This window comes from Helianthus annuus, chromosome 5 (genome assembly GCF_002127325.2).
Source record: "Helianthus annuus cultivar XRQ/B chromosome 5, HanXRQr2.0-SUNRISE, whole genome shotgun sequence".
Classification (NCBI taxonomy): Eukaryota; Viridiplantae; Streptophyta; class Magnoliopsida; order Asterales; family Asteraceae; genus Helianthus; species Helianthus annuus.
Genome location: NC_035437.2, coordinates 162,693,231 through 162,706,250, shown reverse-complemented (window position 1 = coordinate 162,706,250; position 13,020 = coordinate 162,693,231). Strand labels below are relative to the sequence as shown.

At 37.4% G+C, this 13,020-nt stretch overlaps 1 long non-coding RNA gene across 1 annotated transcript; it reads right to left on the bottom strand.

Annotated features, from left to right (window-relative positions):
- Positions 1-813: 813 nt before the first annotated feature.
- Positions 814-2,323, bottom strand: LOC110939356. The gene is made up of 3 exons (XR_002592194.1): positions 2,203-2,323; positions 1,635-1,688; positions 814-1,120 (listed from the first exon to the last, which is right to left on the bottom strand). It is a non-coding gene; the product is annotated as an uncharacterized LOC110939356 (long non-coding RNA).
- Positions 2,324-13,020: the final 10,697 nt, after the last annotated feature.

The following is a 13,020-nucleotide window of genomic DNA, read 5'->3' as shown; positions in this document are numbered from 1 at the left end:
TTATTTCGTGTCGTTCTTTTTAACACCATTACATGCCTTTCATTATATCATAGTTCATTAGTCTGCATTTATTTAATTCACATTCTTACATTTCAATTTTTGATCTTTTAAATTTCACAACTCTTATCTTGTCATTCGATTCATCACTTCCGACTCTTACGAATCCATTCTTATTGTAACCACTAATTGTGATTACATACATCTATTAGGCCTTATATGGACCTTGCATAGTCATTAATTAGGCTTTCGGATAACCCGGCAACTCAAAATGTGAAAAACAAAAAAAATATGGTGGACCAGTTTTGCACAACCCGTCGGCGACGGCTAATGGTCCGTCGGCGACGGGCCTCATAATGTGGCGTCGGCCACTTGTTTCCGTCGGCAGACAGATAGGGCGTCGGCCCTGGAGGGGGTGGCGTCGGCGACGACCTGCCGTTTGTTAATCCGCTGCTGCTTCCATTTTAAGTGTTTTAACTCTTTTTCGGGTCCGTTTCCAGCCGTACGGTCCCTAGAACTCATCATTTTTTTGCCCTCCATAATTACCCCTTCACATACTTAACTTAACTTTACAAGCACATTACACATACTTGCGTTTACCAAAAGCTTAAATTGTTACCTCATTGGCGATCTTGGAGCGAGCACACTTTTGAACGAGCCGTCGGTTTGAGTTCAAGCATCACCTCATATGCTCGAATCCCTCAAACCTTGGCTCTGATACCAACTTGTAAGGCCCGCATTTGCGTCTAATAGAAATGACATCCAAAAGACGCTAGAAACATAAACTTTTAGATGTCCAAACTTTTCACAATTTAAGGTAACGATACTAATATCATTAATGCACAATTTTTAACAAAATTTGGGCATGACCCGTCCATAAGACGAGCATATCCCTGTTTTAACCATTATCAAAACAAATACTTCTACAACCCTTTCGACTAGACACGACTTAAAAAAAAAGAAACCATAACATCAAGTATTAAAAAGTGCAACTACTGACAAGGACATACAAAACAAGCTTTTTGACCCAAAACATTAATACGAAATAGCGGAAGCGCTTAATGGTCATTAAGTGTGCATGTGCTCGCTCCAAATCGTCCGACCGCCTAGATTGAGGATTTATCTACATTCAACATAAACAAATAAGTTAGTATTCCGTCACTAACACTAATAACTAATAAATCGATTCGTCTCTAGCACAAAATTTTACATCATTCATTTACATTACTAACCGTTGGACGGTTCATTACATTCTCGCCTCAATGAAGAGACCAAACGTCCTTCTCTTAATATACCCGCTCGCGACGGGTTCTAGCATCTTTAACATAACTTTCATTCGAATCGTTCATAACAAACGAGCATATTCTTACACTTACACCTCAATCCGAGAGAGACGGATTGAGTAGATTTTCATTCGTAGTACATCACTTTCCATACCCGGTTCGACTAGGAAGAGCCGGGTATAATGCCTTCCCTTTCGTAACTTAATCATTTCTCACCATCCGTTATGACGGATCTTACTTTCACTTCCAAATCACCATAGATTTCATACATCACAATTTTACCATAACAACACAATACGATTTAGATTAGTATGCATATAACAACATAATAGAAATAGGGTGTACACTACGTACCTCGATCTTGCGAGTCTCCCATTTTCTTAGTGTTTGAGCCTTCTTCTTTAACGCCTACATTAAACGCATTCATTCATTTAGCCCAACACTTTCATTTCATCATTTACATAAATTTCTCATTTTCAAGTGACAATATTATCACTAACTTTTCAGATTTTTACATATTTATTCTCTTAAGCATTTCATCAAACACTTAGTGTGCGTTACATTAATAAAGCAAAATGTACAAGCATTCAAAGCATGACTTTACTAGTTCATCTTGTATGTCATCAATAATCAATCAAGTTCTTACAATCCTCAAATTTTACATCAATTTACCTAGCATTCAAGTATTATAAGAAAGATCATATATCAAGATTACATATGATTATAATCCCTATGATCATCCTATTCATAACACAATTTCACAAAGTGGGTTTTCTCTACAATCCTTCATACAACCTAAAATCAACATGATTCTTGTTCTAGAAGACGATTCTAACTCAGATTTCCCACCTCTGATACAAGAAATAAAGATTGGGTTGAACCCCTCATTCTACAAATCATAATTTCAGAAAATTAAGCTTACCACTTCACAAATTGGAACTTGCTATTCGAAATTTGAGCTCATGCATCAGATTTTCTTTTGATTTAAGCATTCAATTGCTTGATTCATGAAGCTAGGGTTTTCACCCTCTTTCTCTGCTCCTTTGTTCGATCGACCAAACACCCAGATATGGGTGTTTTCTTTTGATTTATTAGTTTAAACCCTTTTTGTTTATTATTTACACATTAAACCCTCCCACTTAGAAAGAGTGTTTAACTTAGGCTTTATCATAAATTAACTACCGTTTTGTCATATTTCATTGACTATGTTAAGTTCTTTGTTTATTTTCATTTATTACCGTACTAACATTTTTGGGGTGTTACACAATCTTACCTATGATCACACTTGAAACAAGCATAAGAGGACCCGGGGCGGGAGCGTGATGAAGGCTCATCACTCGTTGAAGTCGAACGGAACACCGCCGCCGGTGTTTCTTTAACGCGTTGAAACTTCAACGCGTGCTACACATCACGTGTTAAAGTTTTGAAAAATCCGACCGTTGTGAACTTGACCGTTTTAAAACGGTAACTTTTAATAAAAAAAATAATAATCCATTTTATCTATATATATATCCACATTTTAACCATTTTTTCACACACCAAACTATATCTTTTAAACCATTTTAAACCCATTTCACCCAATTTTTATATCTTCTCAAATGGAATTCCCTACGGATTCGACGTTTCCGATGTCTAGCGATACCGATACCGAGTCGTCTTCCGACAACGACACGCTAAACTTTTTTGTGTCGGTGTATAACGAGCTTGATGCCGAGTCGTCCCGCCCAAAGAAGAAGATGGTCGACCGTGATCGTATAAGTGCCAACGAAGTTTTGATGAACGATTATTTTGTGGAAAACCCGCTATACAATTCCGAAACGTTTAGAGATCGGTTTCGTTTACCCAAAGAATTATTTTTAAAGACTGTGGGAGACATCGAGGCAAGCGAGGGATGGTTTCAAGAAGGTTACGATGCGAGGGGCAAACCAAGTTTCACGCCGATACAAAAATGCACGTCCGCCATTCGCCAACTAGCGACAGGTAACCCACCCGATCAATATGATGAATACCTAGCTATGTCTGAAAGAACTTCACGTGAATGTTTGCAATTTTTTTGCAATGCGGTCATTAAGTTGTACGCTAACGAGTTTTTACGTAAACCGACGAGCCACGACATCTCACGTATTTACGCCGCACACGAGGCTAGATGGCATTTCCCCGGGATGCTCGGTAGCATCGATTGTACACATATCGAGTGGAAAAATTGTCCAAGAGAGTTGCGAGGGGCGTATGTGAGGGGAGACATCAAAAGACCAACCATCATACTAGAAGCGGTGGCGTCGAATGATTTATGGATTTGGCATTCGTATTTCGGTGTCCCAGGTTCAAACAACGACATCAATGTGTTGCACACGTCGCCGTTGTTCCAAAGCGTAACGGATGGTACCGCACCTTCCTCTCCTTTCTATGTTAACGGTCGACATTACAGACGAGGCTTTTATCTTGTGGATGGTATCTACCCGTCTTGGTCTGTTTTTGTGAAAGCTCCCTCATTTCCCGTCGAGGCTAAAGAAAAGGCGTTCAAAAAATTGCAAGAATCGGCAAGAAAAGATGTTGAGAGGGCATTTGGTGTTTTAAAGGGTAGATGGGGTATACTACACCGACCGGTTCGTTCGATGACCAAGAAAGCAATACATAGCATAGTGTATGCATGTATCATATTGCACAATATGTTGATCAAACACGACGGACGTGCAATATCCCCGGATTGGGTACCGGTTCCTCCTACACAAGTTCAAGTTCCACAAGATATCAATTTACAATTGCGTAACGAAGAAACTCACTTTCGGTTGAGATTCGATTTAATCGAACTAGTAGGTTCTCTAGGTTTGGAGTTTCCGGATTCGGACGAGGAGTAGGTTTTTTTTTTTTTTAAATTGTATGTTTCTAGTATGTTAAACTCGAGTAGGGTTTTTTTTTTTTTTTTTTTTTTACAACTTTTATGTTTCTAGTATGTGAAATTGAAATAGTATGTTTTAAAATTAATGAAATTTTTAATTTTAGTGTTTTATTGTTAATTTCTAATTTAAAATAAAAAATTAAAAAAATTGGGAGGGAGTGATAGAATTCCATCACTAGTGATTCCACCCCTCCTACATTTCTATCACTAGTGATGGAAATTTGATTGATGACATGGCATTACTTGATTGGATAGTGGGAGTGATGGAATTCCATCACTAGTGAACCACCTCTAGTGGCCTAACAAAGATCTCTTAAGCTAGAAACCTTGGTTTTACCGAAATCAAAAGGAGAAACTGTTTTTATCATATAATAACTCAATTACTGACAGTTTAAATCGGTATAATGATCAATTAAAACAGATTTGGCCCACCTCTATTCAGAACGTCTTATGAAAAAAGTGGTTGGGTTCTTTTTCTACGACCTACGAATCATAAGCCCGTATGTAGCGACTCAACAATCAAGCAGTTCATAAATGATAAAGCCCACAAATCTGCCAAGCAATGAAGCACGTAGAACTACGCAACAGCCCATTTTAGAACTGGATACAAGATATTTCAAATCAATAACTTGTATACATTTTGATGATTAAATTGTTAATGTTAATTGATACAATTTTTAAAATATCCCTAGCCCAATTTACTAATAACAAAGAGAAAGCCTCAAATGTCAATCTTTTTTTTAGAAGGCGACTTCGTGTTAGGCTACTGCACTTCATAAATTGGAGAGTCTCGTTATCTCACTCTAGTCAGACTATGTTCTCTTAACCGGACCCCCGGGAAACCATACCGCCGACTGCCACTTGACAGCCGTTGTGCCACCACAAGAGTTGAACACTCTCTAGCGTAACACACGGTGGAACGAAAACCCAGTGGGCTCAGGATAGAACCTGGCACCTCTGCAAGGAGTGAAGGAGGCTAGACTTTATCTATTATTGTCTAATCCACCAAAATGACACAAATAGATTGAACTTGGGTCTCAATTGGAGAACCCAAGCCTCCCTAGTCTTACTTTTTTTAGTTGTTGCGACTAGCGAGCAATGCTAGTTTTTTTGCGTGCGTGAACCAACGCCATACGAAAGGCAATTCTCACGTATACTCATTCGTGAAATTCATTTGATATACACTTGTGGCTATACCCGTTTAATCCGTAAATTATATTATATATTTATACATTATTATAGTTAATGGTATGATACATAAGCAGACAAATCATACATGCTAAGAAAAAATTAAGTTCAAGCCTTAGATTGCTAAATCATACAAGACTTAAGAAAAACATCATCAAGAATCATAAATATCAAATTTGAATGTGTCACGGTCTTACATTTTTTTTATTGTTTAAACAATATATTTGAATTTTTCTAAGATAAACCATTTGTTTAGATAAAATAAACTCTTTTTCACTTTACATAATCAGTGTTGGATTAACAAACCACGGGTTTACTCGCACATATTGATTACGGGTATTATACATATAGGGGTAGATTCATTTGAGAAGAAAATTAAATTGAGAAAAAAAAACAAATGGTACAATTGTAAAACATTAAATAGTTTTTTTCTCATCTCATTTATTATTATATTTGACTAATTAATTAGTGATAAAGACTATTTTCATCCACACTAAAATTTTTGCCTAGATACATCAAAATTTATCCTACATGTTTTTGAAATTTATCCTACACATATTGAAATTTACCCTACACAACTCGTAATTCATTCCACACACCTCATAAATTATCCTACACTTTAAATTAATTTTTTTTCTTCTTTGTAAAAGATATATTATTTTCGAAAATAAGTTACAAATTTAATTTAGTTAGCTATTAAAAAGGAAAACTAACAATTAATGATCTATCTAAGTTTACCAATACACCCTTACACTCATATTAAATACAAAAATTAAATAAAGTAAAATGAAACATTCTTATTGGTTGAAGTTTGTTCTTTTTTACTCCTACAAAAAATTTCTTCTTATTTGAACCCTCCACTATACATATAAATCTAAAGTGATCATGAATAGTGAAATATAACCTTAAGTATTTCTCTTTTTATTTCTTAATAATATTTTTTTTTTGAACGGCCATCATAATAAACGTCGAGTACTTCGTACGCGGCACCCAATGGCTGAAAGGTTACCCGCGGCAGCCTCTATTCCACACGCACGAAGCCCCTAGCCCACCAAGCCACCAGTTTCGGGGAAAACCCGACCCTACACCCGCCCGAAAGCACGACAGTGCAGGACCGATAAAACCCGGTCAGGATCAGGAATCATACCGGTGACCTTTCGGCCAACGGTCTTCCATATTTTTAGTAACAAATAGTAATTCATAATTTTTAAGTATTTGCTTTTTATTATTTATTAATAGTATTTTATTTATTATTTTATTAATTTGCGTTTGTTAACTTTTAAAAAAATTATAAATCTGCGTTTATGTTTATTTTTTTAAAATTCCGCAGGCATTAGATCGGTATCGGTACGGTTTGTTACAGTATCGGTAGAATAACAACTTGCGTTTCTTAAATTTTAAAAAAATCTAAATCCGCGTCTGTGTTTATTTATTTTTTTAACATCCCGCGGGCATTGGATCGATATCGATACGGTTCGTACAATACATGCACTAGGTATGAAATCAACACATGTTTTACATCAGTGGAAAACAACAAAAACAAACACCAATAGCGGCAACGATGTTGTTCGAACGATATCGACTGGTTCACATGATCACGCTACATGTACCGATATTCATTTATCATCATATAAGGAGTTGTATAAATAAATAATTTTCAAAACCGGAAACCATAAAAATGAATACAGGTATCGGTGTTGATGTCGTACGGTACGGTAAGATAGTGATACGGTGTTAGTTTATTGAAAGAAAACACAGTATGCGCAAATATAGGTACCGAACCAATGTTGTGCGTTTGGTTTAGGCCCGGCTCACTGCGGCAGTGATACGATATTCATTTTCAAACAAAAAACATACCGGTACCGATGTTATTCGATTTAACACAGTATGGTAGCGATACGACGTCAGTTTATCGAAAGCAAAAACAATAAAAATAAATACCGGTACCGATACACATGTTGTTCAGTCTGTTTCAGTTAGGTTTGGTATGATAGTGGCACAATATTCATTTGCAATAAAATTTATATCGCAATGTTGATAAAAATAAACATAAACCGCAAAACAAATGAACCGATATCAACTAAACAACATCATATTCATTTTTATTGTTTTTGATTGAAGTAAGGGTATCTCTTTCTATTACTATAGCCAGTGGCGGATCTAAAAAATCTTATAGGGGCAACGTCTCAGAAAAAAAGGGCAACGAAATAAAAAAAAAGTCAATTTTTTTCAAAATTTACACTATCACCGAAGCGTCAAGGGGTAGCGGGGGCTACCCCTATTTACAAGCTATACCCGCCACTAACTACAACGAGGGTCGATACCATAGCGAACCGAACAGATAACGACTGAATTCTCGCCGCAAAGTGCGAGGGAAAAACTCACTAGTTATACATATTAAAACAAAGCTGCCATAAATAGTGTAGCGATACGACGTCAGTTTATCGAAAGCAAAAACAATAAAAATAAATACTGATACCGATACGAATGTTGTTCAGTCGGTTTCAGTTAGGTTTGGTACGATAGGGGCACAATATTCATTTGCAATAAAATTTATATCGCAATGTTGACAAAAATAAACATAAAACGCAAAACAAATGAAACGATATCAACTAAACAACATCATATTCATTTTTATTGTTTTCGATCGATATAAGGGTTTCTCTTTCGATTACTAAAGCGAGTGTCGGTACCGTAGCGAACCAAACAGATAACGACCGAATTTCCGCCGCGAAGCGCGGGGGAAAACTCACTAGTAGTATAAAACAAAATCCGTTTGATAGATAACCTATGCGTTCACAAGTAGAAAAAAAAATCCCACAATCGTGATAAGTGAACGGTCCTCCTCCTTGCAACCTGACCCGACTTAGCTCAAGGCTAAGTGAAAGTGAAGTACCAATCCCAACATATAAAAGTACATTTGTCATGAAAATAGTTGAAAGGATTCTATTATCATAAAAGTCTAAAAATGTAAAACAAAACATGTTTAGTGGTGGATAATAAGACAGGAGGTGTGTTTTATGGTGGTGTATGGTTAGCATGCTTGCCCACAAAAGGACAACACTAAATCATATGCCAGCCAGAATGTGTTCCTGCCCATGGTTGCTTCTTTCCCAGCACGCAATTGCCACTCACCATCATATCAAACTTGAAAACTTGTTAGCTTCAAGCATGCACAACCACTTTAATCAGTGTTCATATTTTTTATTTTTATTTACAGAAAATACCCATTTATCACTTATATTTTCATAACTATAACATTCCTGTTTTTATCTCATCTTTGTTATCATGTGATACAAACAAATGTTATGTGTGTATATTTTATCTTACTAGTTTACAAATCTGTGTATAACACGGGTTAATAATTCAAATAAATATAAATAATAAATTTGTATATAATCATTTTCAGTAAAATGACTTATGACATAAAATAATGAAACAAATAAAGATACATTTTCAGCTATTTAAATATAATTTTCTAAGTTTTCATTTCTCTATTAAGTCATTATAATTTATCTTATTACGTAAGGCTGTAAAATAATAACACGAAAAAAATGATGATAAGATTGCAAGTATTTTTAGAAATAAATTGTAACTTATGAGGTTGTCGCAAATGAACGTTAATTAAAATTACTGCGTATATTAATGATATGATAAGTACTTTGATATAAATACTAATTTAGAAAACAACGATATATTCAGATGAGATACAAATATCATCCTAGTATAGAAAATGTTACATATTTATGAAAATTATATTTTAAATAAAATTTGCATTTAAAAAAATAGGACTAAAGTTTTTAAAACTATAACTTTAATATTAAGACAACTGTCTATTTTTATTAGTTAGTAAACTGCATTTAAGAGGAAAGTGAATATGAGGCTATTACACATCTAATTTTAGATGCGACACCATCAAAACTACGTAGTTTTGATTAAATCTAAACAAAAATAATAATTTCAATTCTTCTTGCCCCTGGTTCGTCTCCATCTATCCACCCGTTTCCCACTTCATGGTCTCCACGGCTCTCCTAATCGGATCGTAGGGCATGGATCAATTTACAAATTACGCAGTTGATTAAATTCGCAATTGATTGTTTGCTCTCCGTCGATCCATCAACGTAGTTGATTTTATTAAGCTAGGATCAACCACTATGGATTTAATTTCAATACACAATTTAGACATTTCGCAAATTCATTTTTATTCACGTTTATATTTGGAGAATTAGATTTTAATAATCTTAACTTTCACCCGTTCCGTCAATAATCTCAATTTAAGAAATTCCCCGTGACAATCCCAACTTACAAACATTTTTCCTCCACCGAGTCTTTTCTAAGTAAGGTTGTTTCAAAGGTTCAACCGCGGTGGGAGAGCTTTTGGGTAAGGTTGTTCGTTGTCACACCCCAACCGATTGCGGAAACATCGAGGCGTGACACTGAGCGAAACAGATTGTCCAGAAGTTTCCATAAAAATTATATTTATCAATTACTTAAAACAACATGTCCCACACCATGTCATAAAAGATAGTACAATTATTACAGACAAAATCTAGGCAAATAGTTCTGTTCCGACAACTCAGATTTCATTTGTACAGACAACTATTTGTTGGCCTCTAGGACCTTATTCTAGCCTCGCTTTCCTAGCAGATAAGCATTCTAAACACATGTCACATACGTTAAAATAAAGTCAATACACATAGTGTAAAGGCGAGTATACAAGTTTAATAATAGCATATAGAGTTCGAAATAGTTTAAGCATAACCAGCACGTACACAGAGGAAAACGAAGCATGTTAGTTATCGACATGAACCTATCGATACCAATGACTGCGGGTTGACTGCCCAAGGCAATTCGCAATGCAAGATCACCACTGTAATCCATGCAAGTAATTGTCCTTAACAACCCCCGCATGAGCGGGTGTTGAGTCCAAACTATAGTACTATCGTCGTTAAGGCAGGTAGACAACATTCCATGTGTAAACATAACAAACAAGCATTCATTAAGTCACGTATAACATGTGATATCGGTTAGCGTTTAAAGTATTGCGTAGTGTGTTCGTTTGTGATTTTGAATAAGTAACATATGTAACACCCAAAAGCGCGAAAGCAAAAAGGGGTCGAGTATACTCACAGCGGTTGATGGATTGAAGGGAGCGCTTGAGAGTAAGGTTAGCCTGAATAGTTCGGTAGCATAACGATAAGTGACGCATAAAACGAAAATAAGTGTTGGTGGGTCGAACAGCTGGTCGATCGGATGGTAGTCCGATCGGATAACTGATTGTGCGAGTGACAGTCCGTTCGGACGGCTGTCCGGTCGGATGGCCGTTCGAGTGGATTGTTTCTTCCTTTGGGAAGGATGTGTTTGTGTTTGATGGTTTGACTTTTGAAGTTTTTGTTGTAGTATTTTGAAAAACATTAAAGTACCTCTGCCTTTCAGGTCGATCGGATGGTCGTTCGATTGGCCAGCAACCCGTTCGGTTAGGCACTTTAGCTAGAACAAGCTCTCAGCAGGTTGTCACGCGATCGGACAGCAGTCCGGTCGGGTGGCATCCTTAGTGCATTGAACATGTTTGAAAAATCGATTAAGTGTTAAAGTCCAAGTATCTCATGATCCGAAGGGCAATCCGGTCTGATGGTAGTCCGATCGGATAGCAATTCGTTCAATACTCAATCTTCATGGTAAGTTGGTTAAGTGTGGGACCCAAGGTGCAAACCGTTCGGACGGTAGTCCGATCGGACGGCACCTCGTCCTGGTCGTCCTGTTCGTCCTGTTCGTCTCGCACTTGGTTGTTTTGATTGTTTGTCGTTTTATCGAGGCATTTTGATAACGAGTCAAACAGCAGAAACTTCGTCAATACTTGGTTCTCCTGATCGGACAGGAATCACCCAAATCCGATTAGTGAACTGTTCGAGACGGGGTTTACGTTTGACCCGAAATCGGTAAACCTCGTGGATAGAATCCAGATCTTAAGCCAACACGACCACAGACCGAGTAGTGAGTCGGCACAAGTTCCAATTCTATCGGTTTTGAGTGCTTTGAGTGTAAAAGAGTTGAAAGAAAGTTATAAAACCGTCTTTCAATCCCTTTTCTTTGTGAATATGTTTAGATCTATGAAAGATCTTTGTTAGTTTATGTGGAAATCGGTTAGATCTAAGTTGTTCTTGGTGGATTGAGGCCAAAACATGAAGTTCTTCAAGAACACAGGATGACGTCATCCTAGAACACCTTGAATCTTGATGATTTCACGGTTAAAAGTTAAGATTCAAAAGATAGAAAGGTGTAGGAGTGCGCGTAGATCAAGGAAGTACAAGATTTAGGACGAGATCTTACCGGAATCGAGAGAAATCGAAGAAAAGGTGGGGAGAGCGTGTTGTTCGGTCAGAGAGTTGCCAAAAGTAGAAAGAATGAAAGTGACATGGGTATTTATAGAGTTCCAAAAGACGAAAGGGCTGGCCGATCGGCCAGGCAGCTCGATCGAACAGCCTGTCCGATCAGACGGCAGTCCGGGCGGACGACTGGTCGATCGGCTGGTTGCCTGATCGATCGGTCGACTGGTTCGAGTGTTCGGTGCGACGAGTTTTGCTGTTTTGATTGCGAGTGATGCGATGGATGGAGTTTCCTAGTCAAATTACTTTTAATCCCAACTACTCATATCTCGCGCTATCTCTTCTCCACTAATTATTATACTATATCAACATACAATCATCCTTATTTCGTATTCGTTTTGCGATTGCGATTCGATTGCGATTGAGTTCGATTGCGTTTCGATTGATCAGCACACATAACATAAATAATCATGCACAAGTAACACATAAGGCACACACACACGTATAACAATAACCAAATGTGAAATTCGAGTTTGCGAGCGCGATGTTGATTAGATTAGTTCGATTAGTGTTTAGGTAACTTTATCGCATTGTTACTTCCTATTGTTCACAGTCGTAAAGCGATTCTTAGCGATAAATATTCCTCGATTACTGCGATTAAACTTAATTACTCCACATAATACAACTAACGTAAAACACAAAATAGACTAACTACAAGTCAAAGAACTCAAAACAGGGATTGAGCAAGGAGAGACAGATTGCTATTAGCAATTTTTTCTTCCTTTGACTTCAATCTTGACTTTGACTTTGATTTCGAAACATGGGGTGTTACAACCTCCCTTAGTTGAGGGAATTTCGTCCCGAAATTAGGCCGAAGCCGTAACAAACAACTGTGGGTACTTCGTCTTCATGTCGCTTTCGAGTTCCCAAGTGAACTCTGTGCCTCGTTTGCCTTCCCATCGGACTTTCACAATAGGAATGCGCGAGCGTCTGAGCTGCTTGGTTTGGTGATCCACGATCTTAACGGGTTTCTCCACGAAGTGTAGTGTTTTGTTTATTTGGAGGTCATCGAGAGGTACAATTAAATCATGCTCAGCCCGGCACTTTCGGAGGTTTGACACGTGGAAAGTCGGGTGGACGTTACTAAGTTCCTCCGGTAGTTCGAGTCTGTAGACGACTTTTCCGATCCTTTCCATAATCTTGAAAGGTCCAACATATCGAGGCGCTAGTTTCCCTTTCTTGCCGAATCTGACCACACCCTTCCAAGGTGATACCTTTAGGAGTACGTAGTCGCCAACGTCAAATTCAAGGGGCTTGCGTCGTCTAT